This window comes from Schistocerca cancellata, chromosome 4 (genome assembly GCF_023864275.1).
Source record: "Schistocerca cancellata isolate TAMUIC-IGC-003103 chromosome 4, iqSchCanc2.1, whole genome shotgun sequence".
Classification (NCBI taxonomy): domain Eukaryota; kingdom Metazoa; phylum Arthropoda; class Insecta; order Orthoptera; family Acrididae; genus Schistocerca; species Schistocerca cancellata.
Genome location: NC_064629.1, coordinates 678,482,154 through 678,502,234, shown reverse-complemented (window position 1 = coordinate 678,502,234; position 20,081 = coordinate 678,482,154).

Genomic DNA, 20,081 nt, shown 5'->3' with positions numbered 1-20,081 from the left:
TTGTGAGGTATCTAGTACCACTGGAGCTTGACAACTCCGTTCTTGTTTGTGGCACCACTTCACACTTTTTGGTCCTTACCCATTCTAGCCAAGTAAGGCTATTTTGTCTTAGTGTTTGATGTCTGAGAGGACCCCTGGTAGCTGAGTGGTCAGCGCGACGGAAGGTCATATCTAACGGCCCGGGTTCGATTCCCGGCTGGGTCGGAGATTTTCTCCACTCAGGGACTGGGTGTTGTGTTGCCCTTATAATCGTCATTTCATCCCCATCGACACGCAAGTCACCGAAGTGGCATCAACTCGAAAGACTTGCACCAGGCGAACGGTCTACCCGACGGGAGGCCCTAGCCACACGGCATTTCCATTTCCATGTCTGACAGGATGTCATCGAGATCAGAATACAATATTTCTTTGATATCGTCATCAGAGTCTAGAATTGGGGCATATGCGCTGATCATTGTGGCATGCTTTTTCCCTTTCAATCGAAGTCTTAATGTCATGAGCCGTTTTTTATGCCCAGTTGGAAGCTCCGACATATCCCTGAGAAGCTTGTTCCAGATAGCAAAGCCCACTACATGAATTCGATGTTCATTGGAAGCCTGTCCCTTCCGGAAGAATCTGTGCCGTACACCTAATTCATTTAACTGATCTCCACTAGTAAGGCGGATTTCCTGGAGTGCTGCTATGTCCATGCTATATCTTCTTAACTCTCTGCTTCCTGGCAATCCATTTGCACCGTCATCAGTGAGTATTTTTACATTCCTCGTTGCGAAACATAATTTCTCGTCCTTTCTACCGCACTGAAGTTATACCACTATACACGGTAGTAAGAAGTTGCTGACTGATTAGGGCGCCTTTTGTAGCCCCTTTCCCCATATGAGGTATGCCGAGAGACCCTAAATAGAATTACTTAGTCTTAGATGCAGCAGTCGAACTACTCTGCAGCGAAAACCCTAAACAAGACGACCGATCACACACTTACCGCCTACATCCTATGCTATCACTAGAGTTTTTGATCGCTGCAGGACTTTCGGAAGAGTCAGTATTTTGTTGGAAGGCTGCTGTACGTGACGTCTTACAGGGTGAGACATCAATAAAGGCACTATTCTTGATGACCTGGGAACTATGTTCAGTGGTAAGCAAATACAAGGCAGCTGATGAACTCCTAATCGTTGCTGTCTTCATTCACCTTTCCAGCCGAGACAGGACTTACTGTCCTAACATCTGGTCCATCATTGGGGAATGTCTGTGCCGGTGACGACAAGTGGCTCATGCGCCTTTAGGGGAAGTTTCCCGCCCAAGGGCAAGAAGTGCCCTAACCACTACCAGCTCGTCCACATCCCTGCAGAGTCGTTGGCGCGGTAGCGGGGGACTCCTTACACCGGGAGTCAACAGTTACTTCCCGAAATCATAGAGATGGTAATCAGTGTCTACCTTATGCTCCGACCCAGTTTCAGCAGGGAGCTAAACGGAATGTCTTATTTCGTTGTAAAATGCTTCGAGCTGTGCAGAACACAATTTTCGTGACGTGTGTCCCACCCAAATTTGCCTATTTGTCTTAGAGATTTTGAATTTCAAATATTTTTATTCATAATCAACCATTAAATGGACTTACAAACATATTTATTTTAGTAGAGGCAGTCTTCCAGATCAGTCTGTTATTTTTCATGTGATCGTTTCTGTGCATAATTTTTCAAAGAGAAGTGTGGGTGTTTTCTTCTTATTACAGACGTACATCAATGTACACCATAACAGTCCCTTGTATTACTTAAAATCTCAGTACAGGATTGCCTTTGACTACTTTTACTCTCTTGGCAGAACACTAGTTTAAATGCTAGCCTGGTAGAAACGATAAAAAATTGTTTTATAATTCTATTCCCAACATTTTCATGCTAAGTCTGAAAGTCGATATACCCTGTTTCTGTTTGGATACGGAGAGAAACTGTGTATATGCGCTCCTATTCTGTTGTAATTATGTGTATAGACTAAACTTATGTGTACGAGAGTTTCTGACAATTGTCGGTAGTGAGCAAAGTTAACCTACAGGAAGTGTTCTGTAATATCGATCTCCATTACTGATGAAGACTCGTCTGTCACAAGTAGTAGAAAATTAGAGTATCCATGGAATTATAGTGAATCTTGTTCCAAGACAACGCTTCTAACAATTAAGTACTTTCGTTTTGAGGTCCCTCTCATTTTAATTGACTACAGCAGAAGGTACTGGCAGAGTAAAGCTGTGAGTACCGGGCGTGAGTCGTGCTTCGGTAGTTCAGATGGTAGAGCACTTGCCCGCGAAAGGCAAAGGTCCCGAGTTCGAATCTCGGTCGGGCACACAGTTTTAATCTGCCAGGAAGTTTTACAGCAGAAGAGTTTGATAAAATAATACAGCTCTCTCTCTCTCTCTCTCTCTCTCCCCCCCCCCCCCCCCTCTCTTCTCACTCACTCTCCCCTCTCTCGTTCTGACGATCACTTTTCAACCCTCTTCAGCTTTCACTGAATTTCGGTCCGCTTTCCAGTCAAAGCACTGCCACGAAATAAGCTTTCCTGATAAGAACGGGGGGTTATTCGTGTCGAAAACGGCTGTTACTTTGAAGACAGTATTAAGACATATCACAATTTTCCTCCTCATTAGCAGTTTTTGAAGTCTTAGGCAAGTAAATCAGTAGTAGAATCAAACAAGTTTCCTGAAAGTATTCGAAGGATCTGAAAACTTCATCAAAGCTTCTTTCTAGACATTGTCCATTCCATTCAACTTCACTTCCAAGTCCTTTGCTGTTCCTGACAGAATGACAATGTCATCGGCAAACCTCGAAATTTTCGTTTCTTCTCCCTAAACTTCAATGCCTTCTTCAAATTTTTCTTTTGTTTCCTTTAATTCTTTCTCAGTGTATAGATTGAACAACGTCGGGGATAGGTTACAGACCTGCCTCACTCCCTTCTCAATCACTGCTTCCCTTTCGAACCCTTCAACTCTTTTAACTGCTGTATGGTTTCTGTACAAGTTGTGTGTAACCTTTCGCTTCCTGCATTTTACCTCTGCTATCTTCAGAATTTCAAAGAGTGCATTCCAGTCAACATTCTCTGAAGCTTACTCTAGTTCTACAAAAGCTGTAAACGTAATTTGCCTTTCTGTAACCTTTATTCTAAGATAAGCCGTAAGATCAGTATTGGGTCGATGTTCCAACATTAATACAGAACGCAAAGTGATTTTCCCCGAGGTCGGCTCCTATCAGTTTTTCCATTCTTCTGTAAATAATTCGTGTAAGTATTTTGCAGCCATCAGTTACTAAAGTGATAGTTCGACAATATCACACCTGTCAGCACCTTATTTCTTTGGAATTGGAATTATTACATTCCTCTTTAACTCTGAGGGTGTTTCGCCTGTCTCGTACATCTTGCAAATCAGGTGGAATAGTTTTATCATTGTTGGCTGTTCCAACGATATCAGCAGTTCTGAGAGACGTCGATTGCTCCAGGGACCTCAGTTCGGTTTAGGTATTTCAGTGCTGTGTCAAATTCTTCTCACAGTATCATATCTTCCGTCTCATCTTCGTTTACTTTTTCTCTTTACATAATATTGCCTTGAAGTTCGCTTCCCTTGTATAGCCCCTCTATGGGCTATCCATTCCAAAATCAACACTTCCCAAGTGTGTAAAGAAAGCGGTGCACATAAAAAGGTTGGTTGTTACAAGCAACTAAACGAGACAAACGAACAAATATTATGGCATTAGCGACAGACATTCTTCGCATGGTACAGTTCATTCAGCGTCTCTGAGCGATAAGGCAATTTCATATTTCCTGGAATCGTGACAGGTAAATTAGCCAAATCTAAAGTTAGTGCTCCTCGTGCTGTTCGAAACATTTTAGTTTGCGCTCACTTATGACCGTATAAATTCTCTCTCATTTTTCAATGAGGGCAGAGCCACAGCAGCAAGAAACGCAGCCAAATATAATTTTACTGCTGAAAAGTGTTACTCACTCTATTGACAGAACTAAAACTATTTTTCTTATGTACTTTTTCAATATGGACGTAGCTACGCTGACTTGTCGGTGTCACCACAGATGTCGCGATAGTACTTCCCCGTCCTCTGTGTGTGTGGACTCAGATTATATATGCGGCTGTTTCGGATAGCTGAGAGTAGTGAGCAAAGCTAGTCTACCGGAAACGATCTACAGCAGAGATCTTCATTGCTGTTGCAATTGTTGCTGCGGCTATTTGTCTGCTCATCGATGTCATTAGATATAAAGCAATATATGAGTTGAGAAAAATGAGAGGAGGCATTGGTCGTAGTCTGAAGGGAACCCTTCTTTCATTCGTCTACATAACTTTTAGGGACTTCAAGAGAACTAAGCTCTAGCTGGGTAGACAGAAATTTAGACGCTCCACCCAGCTATGTATGGCTTAACCACTACGCCGCTTTCTCGGAGCGTCTGGTGCGTCTTCTCTCAGAAAAGTGTGTCACGTCGTGTATTTCTTATCGTACGTCATCCAACGAGGTTCGGGATCTTTCTGCAATCTTCATACTTCCAAACCAGCAAAACTGATACACATATATCGATCTGGGCATGAAAAGTCTTAATCGAAATTTAGACTACGTCATGAATTGCTATTGTGACTTTTAAACTCACGTTATGTTTAGAATGCTGGGGGATTGGGGGGGGGGGGGAGGAGGAATTCTTTAAAATATGATTATCGAAATCTCAGTAAATATATGTAGTAAATTCTGTACCTACATCTACATGATTAGCCCGCAGTTACACTTAAGTGTTTGGTAGAGGGTGCTTAGAACCACTTTCAGACTATTTTTTCCGCTTCCGAGTAGGACGTGGATAAAATAGTTTATTCCTTCTGTGTGAATACTCTTCTCTATTTGATCACGATGGTCATTTCTCCCCGCGGTGGTGCGAGCCAGTAAAATACTTTGGCATTCAAAACAGGAAGTTGATGATTCAAATTTTATGAACAGATCTCACTGCAATAAAGAACACCGTTTTTATAAGGACTGCCACCCCGTATCGCTTTATCATATCTCCTATTTCGCGTCAATACAGAACTAGCTTTCCTCATTTGAAATTTTTCGATGTCCTCCGTCAATCCTACGTAGTAAGGATCTAATATTACGGAACAATATTCCGTAAGAGGACGGACAAACGTAGTGTAGGCAGTCTCTTTAGTATATTTGTTACACCTTATAAGCGTTCTGTCGATAAAGTATAGTCTTTGGTTCACCATCCCATTCAACATTTTCTGTGTGATTTTTCCAATTTAAATTGTTCGTAATTGTACTCCTTTGACATTTGGTTGAATCGACAACCTTTAAGTTTCAACTTTTAAAACTCTGTACGTTTCTTTTCTTTATCTTTCTCTTTAATCATCCGTCTACAGAGTGTAGCTCGCCACAGACTGCTGTCTTCACCTCGCAGTGGCCCCTGCATCTTACGTCTTCAATTATATGTTGGATGTGTTTCAATCTTTGTCCCTCTCCATGGTTTTTACCCTACACGACACACTCTAGTGTCACGAAGGATATTCCCTGATGTTTTAACACATGTCCTAACATTCTGTCCCTTCCTCTGGTCAGCTTTTACCATATATTCCTTCCTTTGCCGATTCTGCGGAGAGCATTCTGATTCTTTATTTTATCAGTGTACCTAATTCTCAACATTCTTCTTCAGTACCACATCTCAGAGGCCTAATTTCGTCTACTTCGTGATCAGTTTTGATGTTAAATTTCTAGCTGCTGTCGTATCTGCTACTACACTTCACTTTTGCCTCTCAATTCATATTCTGTACACTTTAGGCTGTGCATTCCATTCGATAGATTCCGTAATTCTTCTTCACGTTCACTGAGGACGGCAATGTCATGGGAGGATCTTGTCGTTGTTATCCTTTCACTCTGAATTTTAATCCCACTCTTGAAACTTTCTTTTATTTCGGTGTATAGATTGAACAGTAGGGGCGAGTACTTCGTTGTTGCTCTTTCAGTCTTCTTGTTTCCCTTTCTGTCTTTTACATACGGTATGTGACCCGTTTTTCCATACAGCTAACACCTATTTTTCTCAGAATTTCAAATATCTTACACCATTTTACACTGTCGAACGCTTTTTCTAGGTCGATGAATCCCACGAGCGTGTCTTGATTTTTCTTCAGCCTTGCTCCCGTAATCAAACGGAACGCCGAAATCGCCTCTCTAGTGCCTTTACAATTCCTCAAGCGAAACTGATCATCGTCTAAAAGATCCTTAATTTTGTTTTCCATGTATCCCAATATTTACGGACTTTTCTTAGTACTCGTGTGGAGGACCTTTTTTTTTTTGTTTATGCGGATATCTTGTCTGAATCATTTTGTAATTCGCTTTGATCTTCTGTTATCTTCACAAGACGGTAAACGGCGACATAATCTGCAAACAATACAAGACAGCTGCTCTGATTGTCTCATAAATCGTTTGTATAGATTAAGAACAGCGGTGGGCCTATCACACTTCCCTGAGGAACCCCAGAAATAACTTCGGTTTCACTGGATGACTTCCCGTCAAACACAACATTGATCCGTGGAGGGGCAGTACCAGGTGTTCCCTCTGGCCAGGTCCTGTGACAGGGTAAAGGATTGGACGGTGCTACTACTTGGGACAAGCTGACGTAAAAATGCCAAATAGCAAAAGCGTCGTATGTAGATGCTTAGGACCGTACTTAAGAGATTAACGTCAGGCCACGCACCTTCCTGAGCTTACGCACGGCTGCAGTGAACCGAAGAATGTTAATATCAACAAGGACGCCGTTCCATTGGCTGGATATAAAAGCAGAGGGAGAGGAATGTTGTTCCTTGACTTTTGACATCGGCCGTAAGGCTGGGCCAAGCAGCCGACCATCTCTAATGATAACCGGTTTTGAAAACGAGATTAGCTAGACCGACTGCGGACCCTTGTTCCTCGCCGATGTGCGTACATTCAGCATCCCAACTGCGTTTCTGTTAACTAGGAGAAAGTACGCTCACCAAAGCAACATTACACCAAGTACTGTGACAGTCTATAAATACATTAACGAACCACTGTCAATGGAAGCTCCATATCCGCAAGAACAAATTTGTGTGAATCGTACCATATATTCATTTATTTATTCTGCCGGCAGTCGAATATGTACATCATGTCTATCTGGTTAAGAAAAGTGATACCGAGGAAAAAAAAGAATGATACAATAAAGCTGCCAGCACTCTAAAACAAGTTTCTGAACTATTTTTGGTTGTCAAGTGGGATTATGAGGTGTGACTGCACAATACTATTTCCTTTGTTTTTGTTTACTGTTCGAAATGGATGAATGAAGCAAGTAAAAGTTTAAGTACCAGAAAAACGTGTCCCGCGTACATTGTAGAACTCGTGAAACTATTGCTTGCAGTAGGTAAATGCTCTATACGCGTACTTCAGTGGTAACCTAGCCGTTTCTTGTGATCTGAGTAGTAAATAGCAAGTTGAGTCAAGGGCACAAATCTCTTCTTTACGGATATAATTACGGCAATTTCTTTGAAGTGGGGCTAATTTGCAATTTAATTGTAGTAATAATAAGGGATAAATTGAAAAATCTTTCAGGTGGTCACGCCACTTTAATCTCCCTGCATCCAGAAGCTCCTAAACGACAAATTACTAAAAAGGTACTCAACTCTTGAAACGTTTTTTGACGTCAATAGTAGAATTGAGAACTATAGTAGGCGATGGCAGGCTAAGTTCTAAGATTCCTTAAAAAAAAAGCGTATTGTTACTGACGTTCTCACACGCCAAGAGTAATAAAATGGATAAAGGGGTGAAGTTAAATAAATTCAGTATTTATCTTAGATACTTTAGGTGTTTCTTTTAGAAAATAGAGAAAGTGAAAGCTATTAATGTCTTATTGTTTAACGGGACGATCGAGAGTTGTAATACGGACTGATCAGTACAACACTCTCCTACAAATTATATCCAGACAAGTTACAGGTTAATTTGAAATGAATAGAAATTAAGAGTGGCCGCGTCTTTCCGATGTTGGTACCGTATGAAAGACTGTAGTTGCGCTTGCATGGATGACTATAAAAGCAAAATATTACAGTTTCATTATTGATTAAAACAGGAGCATTTGCGTGATATCGTTGACAAGTTTTGCCCTTGTTCTGACATACGCGTACACATAAGACTGCGGCAACATTAGCTCTCGTGCACCGCGTTTTATTAAAGGAGAATAATTCACAAACTAAGATTTTCGTGTTATTGTCACTGGCCTCATAAATTACATTCCTACAGATGTACAATCACTTAAATGTGATTTGCTGAGTATTCATTTAGATGTAGATGTACCTCGTACGTACGCTAGAATAACTCGCCGTCAGTTGTCCCACGTCGCATGAAAAATTTTTATGGCTAAAATGGCAGTATCCTCAGTAGTACGAGAACCGTTAAAAACAAACGAGTATGTGTGATCTTTCTGTACGAAAGAAAAGCTAACTGTGTGATTACTATTTTTAATAACTGTGGGAGCTAACTGAATTGGAGGCAATGCAGCACTTGAAAGTATTTCTGAAGCAAATTATTTCCTCAAACTTTTGTGCCGAACCGGTTCCCTTTATGGTACGAAAGCTCAGTAAATAAAATATTTGTCGTGAGGTATGGAGTTCAAAGTAACTCGCTCCGGTCTCCCGTCTCCCATTTCTTTATTCTACCCACTCTTTCGCTGTATTCTCTGAAAAACGTATCACAGGGAAATAAAACTAAGTCGCAACTTATCCTGTGATTATTTACATTAATTTTTCAAAATAAGAGACAAGATTTATTTTTATTGGGAAGAAACGGAGCTCATGTTGTTTCCGAGTATCATATCCATATAATGCACCACCATATTACGTCACTGTGAGTCCATTGTCCTCAACGAATTTTCACCCAAAAAATAATAAAATAGTCATATTTCCGCGATTATATCAGGCCCTACTCATTTCTTTTCTTTCTAACCACCTACAATCAACGACAGATTTCTCAGTAAGTTGAAGGGGTATTCTTCGCCAGTTTTTATTGTGAGTATGTCTCAACAAGTTTTGATTAATTGTTCCCTAGAACCGAGTATACGGAACAGGTCCGAATACGAGCGTTCCAAGTTTGCGAATAAGTACTCTGTGTATGTTATCATGACATTCAGAAGTCGAAAAGAAGTGGAAAAATATTCTTATTCGTTACTGGAACTTGGAAAATAAAAACATTTAGGAAATTCCTGTGATGTGAATTTTACAGCTCTTATTTGAGATACTTCACTGTTGAGGCAGTGACCTATATGCTGAGTTTTGTACGGAATTAATTTCATGATTTGTGAGATTGCCCTCTGGAGCGACAAGAGGTAACGGTAAAATACCCGAAATTATCTGTAGGTTATCGTTCCAGCTCTCAGTACTATCATTCTGGTTTCAGTTCATTTTCTTTCCTAACTCACGTCATGCAGATATAATTTATTATATCAAAGCTTCTGTCACACCCTTCATTAATTTCCCTAAAACCATGCAAAACATCCTGGACACTTATATTTATGTTCCAAATCCTCGTGAACGAGTTATTACCATGTATGTTATGAATTAGCCTGAGACACGCTTTTCGTAACAGTCAGAAATAAATTTATTTGTGTTGATTCCAGTATAAAGAAGCATTTAGGTAACTGATTTCAGATGGTGAACAGTCGTCTTTAGATCTTAGCTCCTAATGCAAATGTTATCATAAAGCTCAATGTGAGGAATGATCAAGACTTGAGTCTTGCGGTGATAGTTTGTCGTGTCGGTAATGAAATGGGAACGTTTTGAACGCGTTGACAATTTGGTTTGCAATGGATCCTTGTCCGTTGCTTAAATTTATCCATGTCGTATAGAATTTGTTGAAGTCAACGACTGCATTATAAATTTGTGATATAATTTTTATTGCTTCAGTCAGTTTTTACTGGTATTTACTAGAATGACGCTTTTCGGCAGCATGCTGCCACCTTCACGTGCATTACAGTTCATGTAGATTAATTTCAAGTGTGGTGATGATTATTTACTGGGTGTGCCAGTGAGGTTATGTACCGAAATTTAATCCTGTACAGAAAGATTCATTTATTTTACTGTATACCTTAACTTATTGTAAAAAGGATGGATATTTGTGCAGAGGGTTATATTTCGGCGTATGAGCTCAATGGCACACCCAGCAAATAACTGTCATCACACTTCAAAGTAATCAACATGTAACAGTTATGCATCTGATGATGGCAGCATACACACCGTACTAATAATTATTAGTAAAAAGTGAATTAATCAGTAAAAATAATTTCATAAAAAATATTTTATAATTGGTTACATCTCATAAAGTGCTAGGACCGCAGTCGCATTAGGAGCCATGGTCTGAAGTAAGTTGTTCAACGACTGAAACAAGTTATGTAACTGCTGCTCAAAATTGTTATAAAAAATTAAATTTAAAGACATTAATTAATCACGTAAGCGAACAACATAATTTTTCTCGATGTATTTTTGTTTGTTTGTTGAAAAAAAATAAAATGAAATTTTAGTTTATCGATCTATATGTGACATCCAGTGGTCCACAGAAACAGCAATATTCAGGACTTGGCACGTGGCTACTATCACCAGGAAGCACAGATAATTTAAACTGGAGTGAAATCCCATCTTGTGCAAGACATTTTTTATTTTGTTTAGTTTTGCTTTGATTCAGCACGCTATGTGTTATCTTCTGTTGATTTTCATTATTATTCTGTCTTGCATGACACTACCACCTGTCAGGTGTTCGTGGTTTTGTACCTAGGATACATACTACAGCTTGTCATGGTTCCTGATGCTTTAGTATTGCTTCCCACTAGTTCAGAAGCGTTAAAACTCTAATTTCCCTTGCTATTGCTGTTTTTAACTTCTTCTTTCATTTCACCCTCTTTCGAGTATGATGAGCCCGTCATTTCTTTGTGTGTTGGTCCTTCCTTTGTGCCTAGTATTCCTAAATTCTCTATAATCTTCTTCTAATCTCCTTTTCCGAGATGATGGGTTTCGACTTTAAATTTGTATTGGAACCTCATTTTTTCGTGTTTAGCACTTACGTTAGCTGTTCTATTGAGGAATGCTTTTCTGTAACTCTTTTTGTCTTAGGCCATTTTCAGTTTTCGTAAACCACTTACGTTTCGTTACGCGTTTATGGAAGAAATCAAGAATTCGTTTATTTAGTCTAATAGAATTCATTCTGGGAAGATATCCGTAAAAATGTAGTCTCCGTTTTTGCATACTATCTGAGGGTTTTTCATTTTCTTGTAGAGAGTTTCATTCTTCATTTATACTATTTTACAATCCAAAAACTGTGTTCTTACGATTTTTCTTAAAATTTTTGTTTCTTTTAGTTCTAATTGTTCTACCTGACCTACACAATTCATGGTTAGCGTTTCTGCTGCATAGAATTCTTTTGGGTTGATCACTATTATGTAATGACTAATTCTGCACACCATGAAAGGGTTTTCTTGTTATTTGTCTCTTTTGTCAACTGGAAGTTCGTATTTTCTGGAGTCTACTATCCTGCGTTCTGTTGCATTTCAACTAATCCATCCACCCCCCCGCATCACCTAGATATTTAAATTATTTTACTATTTTCTGTTTTTGGAATTTTAGGTACTCATTTCTGTGTGTCATGATTCTAGCTTTTTCAAAGGAAACTTTCGATCTTATTTTATCGGCTTGTTATTCTAGTTCAATGATATGTTCCTTTGCTTCCTCCATTGTCTCAGGAAACAGGGCCAGACCATCTGCAAAGACAATAGAGTTGATTTTGAGATTCTTCTTTTTGCAACCCAGTCTTTATCTTTTTGTTCCATTCTCTGAGTACTTCTCAAGTGCACAGTTAAATACTGATGGGGAAAACCCATCCTCCTGTCTTAGTCCTGTTTTTATTTCAAATGGATCCTGATACTTCACCCATGAATTTAACTTTAGAAAAAGTATTTGTAATAGTGTCTTTTATTATGTTAGTTGTTTCCTTATCGAAAGCCAGTTCTCCTATTACCGATATAGATATTCTCTATCAGTTGATTCATACGACTTCTTGAAATCTATCACGGAAATTACATGTCTTTGTCCTTGACTTTTGGTATGCCGTAAAGTTTTTGAGGGTTAGTATTTGTTCAGAGCATCATCTACCCTTTCTGAACCTTCGCTGGTACTACCCCAGTAGTAAGTCAAATAGTGGCTCTGCTATATTTAAAAATACGTTCGAAAGAGTCTTGTAAGTACATCCAGTACTCTCCTCTGTAATTGTGTGGGTCTGACTTGCAGCCTTTTTTTGAAGAGGGTGAGCGAGAGCTGTTTTCCAGTCTATTGGGACCTCTTCTTCTTCCCAAATTTTATGAAAGACACAGGAAGAGATTTAATGGTACTTTTATTAGCATTTTTCATAGTTCGACCACTACTTGATTTTCACTCGATTTTTTTTTTTTTGTGTGAGGCGATTTGTTTTTCAATTCTTCAGTTGTTAGCTGCTCCTAAATCTGGCTTCTCAAAATTATTTGGAGTTATTAAAATTTTTCAAGAATAGGTCCGCAATTCAAATATACTGTTTTTAACTGTTACACAGTCATTTTATGTATTTTATCGCAAAACTGAAAGGTTTCTGCCGTCAGCTCACGTTACAGATATTTCATGTTGCTATTACGGAAATGTCTCGGTTGCTGTATGGAAACGAATCCGTCGCCTCTAGCATTATTAAGTGCCAGAAATACAAAACATTACATACTATCCTGAGAAGTGTGTTTCATATGTGAAGGGCTTCTTTCAGTTTCCGTTCTGATGGAGTCTCAAGAACAGCGAAACAACTGATCATGGGAAAAAATCAGAACTGTCACAAATAAGAATAAGTGGAACAGTAAGTTAAAGCGAAATTGAAGGGAAAAGGAGAGAGTGGTATGCTGGTGGGCGCGTGTTTTTGGTGGGCTGCGAGAGGCAGGGCGCACGGGTCAGAACCCGGTAACAAAGCGCCGGCTGCGGTCGGCGCGGCAGGGGCAGGGCGGGCAGCGCATGCGCAGTAGCCGGTGCGCAGGCGGCGTTGCGCTGTCGCCGCGCCGCGCCGCGCCGCGCCGCACCGGGGGAGGCGAGCCTTTGTACTGCTCAGCTTGCGGGGCTCGGGCATCGCCAATTCCCTGCCCCGAGTCCGCTCGCAGTCGCACTCATCCGCTGAATCCTAACCTCAATACTGCCTCAGAGCGCGGCCAAATACGATACGATGCACCCTGCTATATGTCGTCGACGCTGGAACTGGGATACAGTAGTTTTTCCGTATGCCGTTTCCGTTTGTTTCCCATTGTATCCGTCAGATTTCCAAGGCTATTTTGAAGTTTTGTACCCGAACACTCGAATGTCGCATACACTCGATCGAAAATGTCTAGCTAGAATGACAGAGTATTGCACTAGGGTTGGTTCTGTGCTGATATTGTTATTGCCATGAAACAGGTAATTGACAAAAGAAGAGAGCAGGACCGCACACGTTCATTGTATTTGTAGACTATGTTAAAGTTTACATGCACGTCTCAAAGAAGAGACACTGTTGACGACTCACAGCAGTGCGAAATACCGGGTGATCAAAAAGTCAGTATAAATTTGAAAACTTAATAAACCACGGAATAAAGTAAACAGAGAGGTAAAAATTGACACACATGCTTGGAATGACATGGGGTTTTATTAGAACCAAAAAAAAAAAAAATTCACAAAATGTCCGACAGATGCGCGTCGTTTGGTGATGATCGTGTGCTCAGCCGCCACTTTCGTCATGCTTGGCCTCCCAGGTCCCCAGACCTTAGTCCGTGCGATTATTGGCTTTGGGGTTACCTGAAGTCGCAAGTGTATCGTGATCGACCGACAATCTCTAGGGACGCTGAAAGACAACATCCGACGCCAATGCCTCACCGTAACTCCGGACATGCTTTACAGTGCTGTTCACAACATTATTCCTCGACTACAGCTATAGTTGAGGAATGATGGTGGACATATTGAGCATTTCCTGTAAAGAACACCATCTTTGCTTTGTCTTACTTTCTTATGCTAATTATTGCTACTCTGATAAAATGAAGCGCCATCTGTCGGACATTTTTTGAACTTTTGTATTTTTTTGGTTCTAATAAAACCCCATGTCATTCCAAGCATGTGTGTCAATTTGTACCTCTCTATCTACATTATTCCACGATTTATTCAGTTTTAAAATTTATACTGACTTTCTGATCACCCGGTACTTTCGAAATTAATTCGCTGACTGTAAATTCTTTGACATCAGCTATACTAGATACAGATCTACTGCCCAATAGTGACATCCGAAAATTTGTACTGGACCGCGATTCGAACCCTGATTTCACGCTTATCGCGAGCGGCCACCTTAACCATTTCCTCTCTGCCTGCAGGCACCACGAATCCTCCCAAACTTCAATATCCTATGTCTTTCTACCGTAGTCCACTAAATTCATCACACAATGCTTACATCGTTGCTTGGATCCCCTGCAACAGTGAGAATCAGACAAGAGGAATCGACACCAATGTTGTTATCATCGTGTGCCCTCCTTGGCTTGCGGGGTAGTCGAGCGGTTCTAGGCGCTACAGTCTGGGACCGCGCGACCGCTACGGTCGCAGGTTCGAATCCTGCCTAGGGCATGGATGTGTGTGACTCCCTTAGGTTAGTTAGATTTAAGTAGTTCTAAGTTCTAGGGGACTGATGATCTCAGAAGTTAAGTCCCATAGTGCTCAGAGTCATTTGATTTGAACCTCCTTGGCTTGCAATACTTCCACGCATGTGTGAGAGAACAGACTGTGTGGTTGTAGTTTATGGGCTCTCAACGGCGAGATTACCAACGCCCTTTCACATACTAAAAGAAACGGATGTGGATCAGATGGCTAAAACTGATGCCACACAACTTATAAAATGACACTCATTCACGTACTCCTACGTCACTCGCGATGACAAGGTGAGGACGCGTACTCGTCATCGCCGAATGCATCCAAATTCATGGTACATGTAGGGCGTGATGAGGCAAGAAGGGCCCCAAGTGGAAACTCCAGGTGGCCAAGCATTTAGGAAATATAAAGAATTTTGATACGGATGTATCACCATGTGCACCTTATCAGTTGTGCCTGTGAGAATGTGCGTAGGAACCGGTGTTTGGCTAGCCGGTAAAAGACCGGATTTGCCTTGCAAGGGTCGCAGGTTCGACTACGCCCAGTGGCAAATATTTTTGTGCTCCTCGGCAATGTGTACACTACTGACATCACAATTAACCGCTAAAATGAACTTACCTCGTCGAGAAAAAAAAGGAAATCACTTCCCGAGAAGCTTGCATCGAACTACGGTCCATTATACATCACCAGCTATCCTCGGACATATTCAGCGACACGCCGCGTTACGCGTGGTTCGCTACTGTGCGATGAAATAAGCTGTTTTCAGAATGTCAATCAAGTTTGTTTTTCTATGGAGGTATTAAAAAAAACATGTCACTGCAAAAATGCGGCGTTTATAACGTGCGCAAGATGCGGTCAAAATTATTGTTGCCCCTGTTTCTTTGACGAATATCATCCCGGTACATGTAATTGATCAATTGCAAAAGAATGGAAGTATAGGTTTACATACACGACGTTCCCGTGTATGTGTTAACTACAATCCCTTTTTAAATGTTTGCAGTTTCGCATTTCATCCTATGATTATACTTTTTGTGCTTACATAAATTAATAAAATAGCCTCTATGATGTTGCGGTTAATTCTGATGACAGTAGTGTAGCCTACGCGTAACCAGGAACACAAAAGTATTTGCCGCCGCGCAGAGTGGAACCCGCGACCATGTGAATACGAACCCGTTCTCTTACCGCTTTTTTAAAAATTATTTTTCATTTTGCTCAGGATAGTTCGTTGCGTTTGGTCTGTACAGACGTCACATGGCGTCCGTTCAAGTTGATTGCTGATTCCTTTACTCAGTTTTTTTACTACAGAGGACAATCGGCCCTCTGACCGAACACGCTGAGATACCGCACGAGCACCGCTGAGCCAAACACCGCTTCCTAAACACAGTGTCATAGGGACAGTTGATAAGGGCACATGGTGATAGATCCGTTATCAAAATACCTTTTATTTCCTAAACTCTTGGCCGTCTGAAGTTCCCACTTGGGGTACTTTATGTCTCACCACGTCCTACATGTGCCATGAATTTGGACGAATTCGGCGATGACGAGTAGGCGTCCTCTCCTTGTGAGCCACACTCTGGTCACACACTTTAAGACAACGGAGAAAGGGCTAAAGGTGCGATACCTGGACGTTCATAAAGGTTCCCCAAAATGCATTTTCCACGCTGTGACGTTAAAAACTCGGCACTCTCAACGTTCGAATGCACGGCCAGTGTACCGATAGCTTAAGGGTACCTCGTTCTGTCTGCGTCGCTGGAAGGAGATACACCACGACCGCGTTCTGGGCTTCACTAGACGGAGCTTATTGTCTGTCACTTCCAGCCAGTCATCCTCCCATCGGCACACGATTCTCTACCTCAACAGCGAGACGACAGCGTTCAGGAGCGTGGCATACTGACGTAACTGAGGATTGCAACCCGCCTCTTTGGTTTCTACATCCTCCCTTTCGTTCCCCGCCATACCTACGTGGCCTCGCTCACACCAGGAGGACACCTTTTCCCCAGCCGTTGAAAGAAGAGAAGGGTATCCTGTGAAAGAACAGACGCTGTTGACGGTCCACGGCTGTACGAAATTATTTCGAAAATGGTTCAAATGGCTCTGAGCACTATGGGACTTAACATCTATGTTCATCAGTCCCCTAGAACTTAAACCTAACTAACCTAAGGACAGCACACAACACCCAGTCATCACGAGGCAGAGAAAATCCCTGACCCCGCCGGGAATCGAACCCGGGAACCCGGGCGTGGGAAGCGAGAACGCTACCGCACGACCACGAGCTGCGGACGAAATTATTTCGAAACTAATTCACTGACTGCGAATTCTTTGACATCAGCTGTGTTAGGCATAGACCTAATACCTAACGGTGACATATGAAAAGCGGGAAAGCAGGGTTCGATGCCCAGAGTGGTACACAGTTTCATATGTCGCTGTTCGGTTGTAGATGTTCAAGAGCGTGTTGAAAAGTAATGCCTACGATTTTTTTTTATGTGAAAACTCCTAAAGATTTTAAAACGAAACATGTTTTTATCATTGTACAGCTTTATTCTTCTTGTCTACATATTTATTTCTCACCACAGTCAGCCTGGCGACGAACACATTTCTACGGACGAGAGCTCAGTTTGTTGATACCGTCACTTAGAATGTTCGACCTCTGCTTGCCTCTCACCTCTGTTTGCACGCCTTCATCACGACTCGAAGGCGTTCGTTGCTCTCTGGAAACAGATGAAAATCGGATGGTGCCAAATCGGGTCTGTATAGAGGATGATCGATGACAGTGAGACGAAGGCGTCGGCTTGTTGTAGATGTCACAACGCCCTTGTGTGGTCTGGTACCGTCATGCTGAAGCACAGGGTGCTCCAGGTGTGGACGAACTCTCCGAATTCGAAACTCGATTAAGCACGCTGTTTCTCGCGCGTCTTCATAATTAATTTACGCATCGCCATGTTAGTTCAAATGTTCAAATGTGTGTGAAATCTTATGGGACTTAACTGCTAAGGTCATCAGTCCCTAAGCTTACACACTACTTAACCTAAATTATCCTAATGACAAACATACACACACACCCATGCCCGAGGGAGGACTCGAACCTCCGCCGGGACCAGCCGCACAGTCCATGACGGCAGCGTCCTAGACCGCTCCGCTAATCCTGCGCGGCGCCATGTTAGTCTCTCCAATTCGGATTCCACTAGTGGTGAAGAGGGCTGAAACATATAGACATGAAGAATAAGGATGTAGAATGTTAATAACGTTTGTTTCATTTAGAAAGAGTTTTTCATATAAAAATGCAGAAGAGTTACTTTTCAGAACGCTCTCGTATAGCTAATACAGCCAATGTGAAGGAATTCGCACTCAGCGAATTAACTTCGAAGGTATGTCAAAGCCTTTGACAGAGTACTAAGGAACAAGCTATGGAACATCATGGTGAGAAGGAGAATTCTCGAACATCTTACAGAAATGCTGCCGGCCGCGGTGGCCGTGCGGTTCTAGGCGCTTCAGTCCGGAACCGCGTGACTGCTACGGTCGGAGGTTCGAATTCTGTCTCGGGCATGGATGTGTGTGATGTCCTTAGGTTTAAGTGGTTCTAAGTTCTAGGGGACTCATGACCTCAGATGTTAAGTCCCATAGTGCTCAGAGCCGTTTGAACAGAAATGCTGAAAACGTTTACGACAAGGCACAGTTATGTGAGCCGGCCGAAGTGGCCGTGCGGTTAAAGGCGCTGCAGTCTGGAACCGCAAGACCGCTACGGTCGCAGGTTCGAATCCTGCCTCGGGCATGGATGTTTGTGATGTCCTTAGGTTAGTTAGGTTTAACTAGTTCTAAGTTATAGGGGACTAATGACCTCAGAAGTTGAGTCCCATAGTGCTCAGAGCCATTTGAACCATTTTTGAACAGTTATGTGATGTTCAAATGTGTGTGAATTTCTAAGGGACCAAACTGCTGAAGTAATCGGTCCCTAGACTTACACACTACTTAAACTATCTTAAACTAACTTATGCTATGAACAACACACACACCCATTCCCGAGGGAGGACTCGAACCTCCGGCGGGAGCGGCCGCGCAATCCGTGACACGGCGCCCGTAGCCGTGCGGCCACTCCGCGCGGCAGTTACGTGATACGAAGAGCCCAAGAGAATTCAGTTCAGAATACATTAAAATTCGTGTACGACAAGACTGCTTCTTGTCGTCGATTCTATTTTTTTGTACACTTATGACGCCTTTAGAGAAAAGAATAGAAAAGAAAACTTTTACATTAAGGTTCTGAAAATGCCGTATATGTGTGTTTCTCCTAAGAGAGGTCAGGGGCATTTTCACTAGTATTTCGGCAGATATTTGCAATTTCTTTTCTGCGTTATGCTGCTAGAGTCAGGCCAAACATGTACTCCTCGTCACGTCTTTCATGCGACGTCCAGTGTCAACAGAAAGCGTCGGTTTGTTTCTCGTTACAAAGAACGTGCCCATTCTATGGAGCGCTCCCAATTAGTCTGATATTTGCAGAATGAGATTTTCACTCTGCAGCTGATATGAAACTGCAGAGTGAAAATCTCATTCTGGAAACATCCCCCAGGCTGTGGCTAAGCCATGTCTCCGCAATATCCTTTCTTTCAGGAGTGCTAGTTCTGCAAGGTTCGCAGGAGAGCTTCTGTAAAGTTTGGAAGGTAGGAGACGAGGTACTGGCAGAAGTAAAGCTGTGAGTACCGGGCGTGAGTCGTGCTTCGGTCGCTCAGATGGTAGAGCCCTTGCCCGCGAAAGGCAAAGGTCCCGAGTTCGAGTCTCGGTCGGGCACACAGTTTTAATCTGCCAGGAAGTTTCATAGTCTGATATTCTTTTTATCGATATGTATTAATAGGGGCAGCAAAACACGAAGAATAAACAGCAGTCCAGCAGCAACTCTCTAGCGCTTATTGTTTGGCGATAGCACTCTGCAGCTCGTGGTCTAGTGGCTAGCGCTGCTATCTCTGGATCACGGGGCCCCGAGTTCGATTCCCGGCCGGGTTGGGGATTTTCCCTGCCCGCGGACTGGGTGTTTGTGTTGTCCTCATCATTTAATCGTCATCCTCATCATTCGTGACAGTGGCTAGATAGGACTGTGGAAAAAATTGGGACTTTGTAGGGGCGCTGATGACCGCGCAGTTGAGCACCCCACAAATCAAACATCATCATCGTCGTCATCTGCGCGGGCCAGAGCAATGCTGTCGCTGCTGTAGTACTGGTTAATCATTGAGTTTTGCTGTCGCTGTTAATATATATCGACAAAACAAACATTGCACTAGCGTAATCTGCGATCGTTTTATCGAGTAGTCACGCAAAATACCGCTTTAAAAATCATTTAGTTCATGGAAGACGTGATGAGCAATATTTGTTTGGACTGACTCCAGCTACACAATGCAAAAACGAAACTGCAAATATCTGCTGA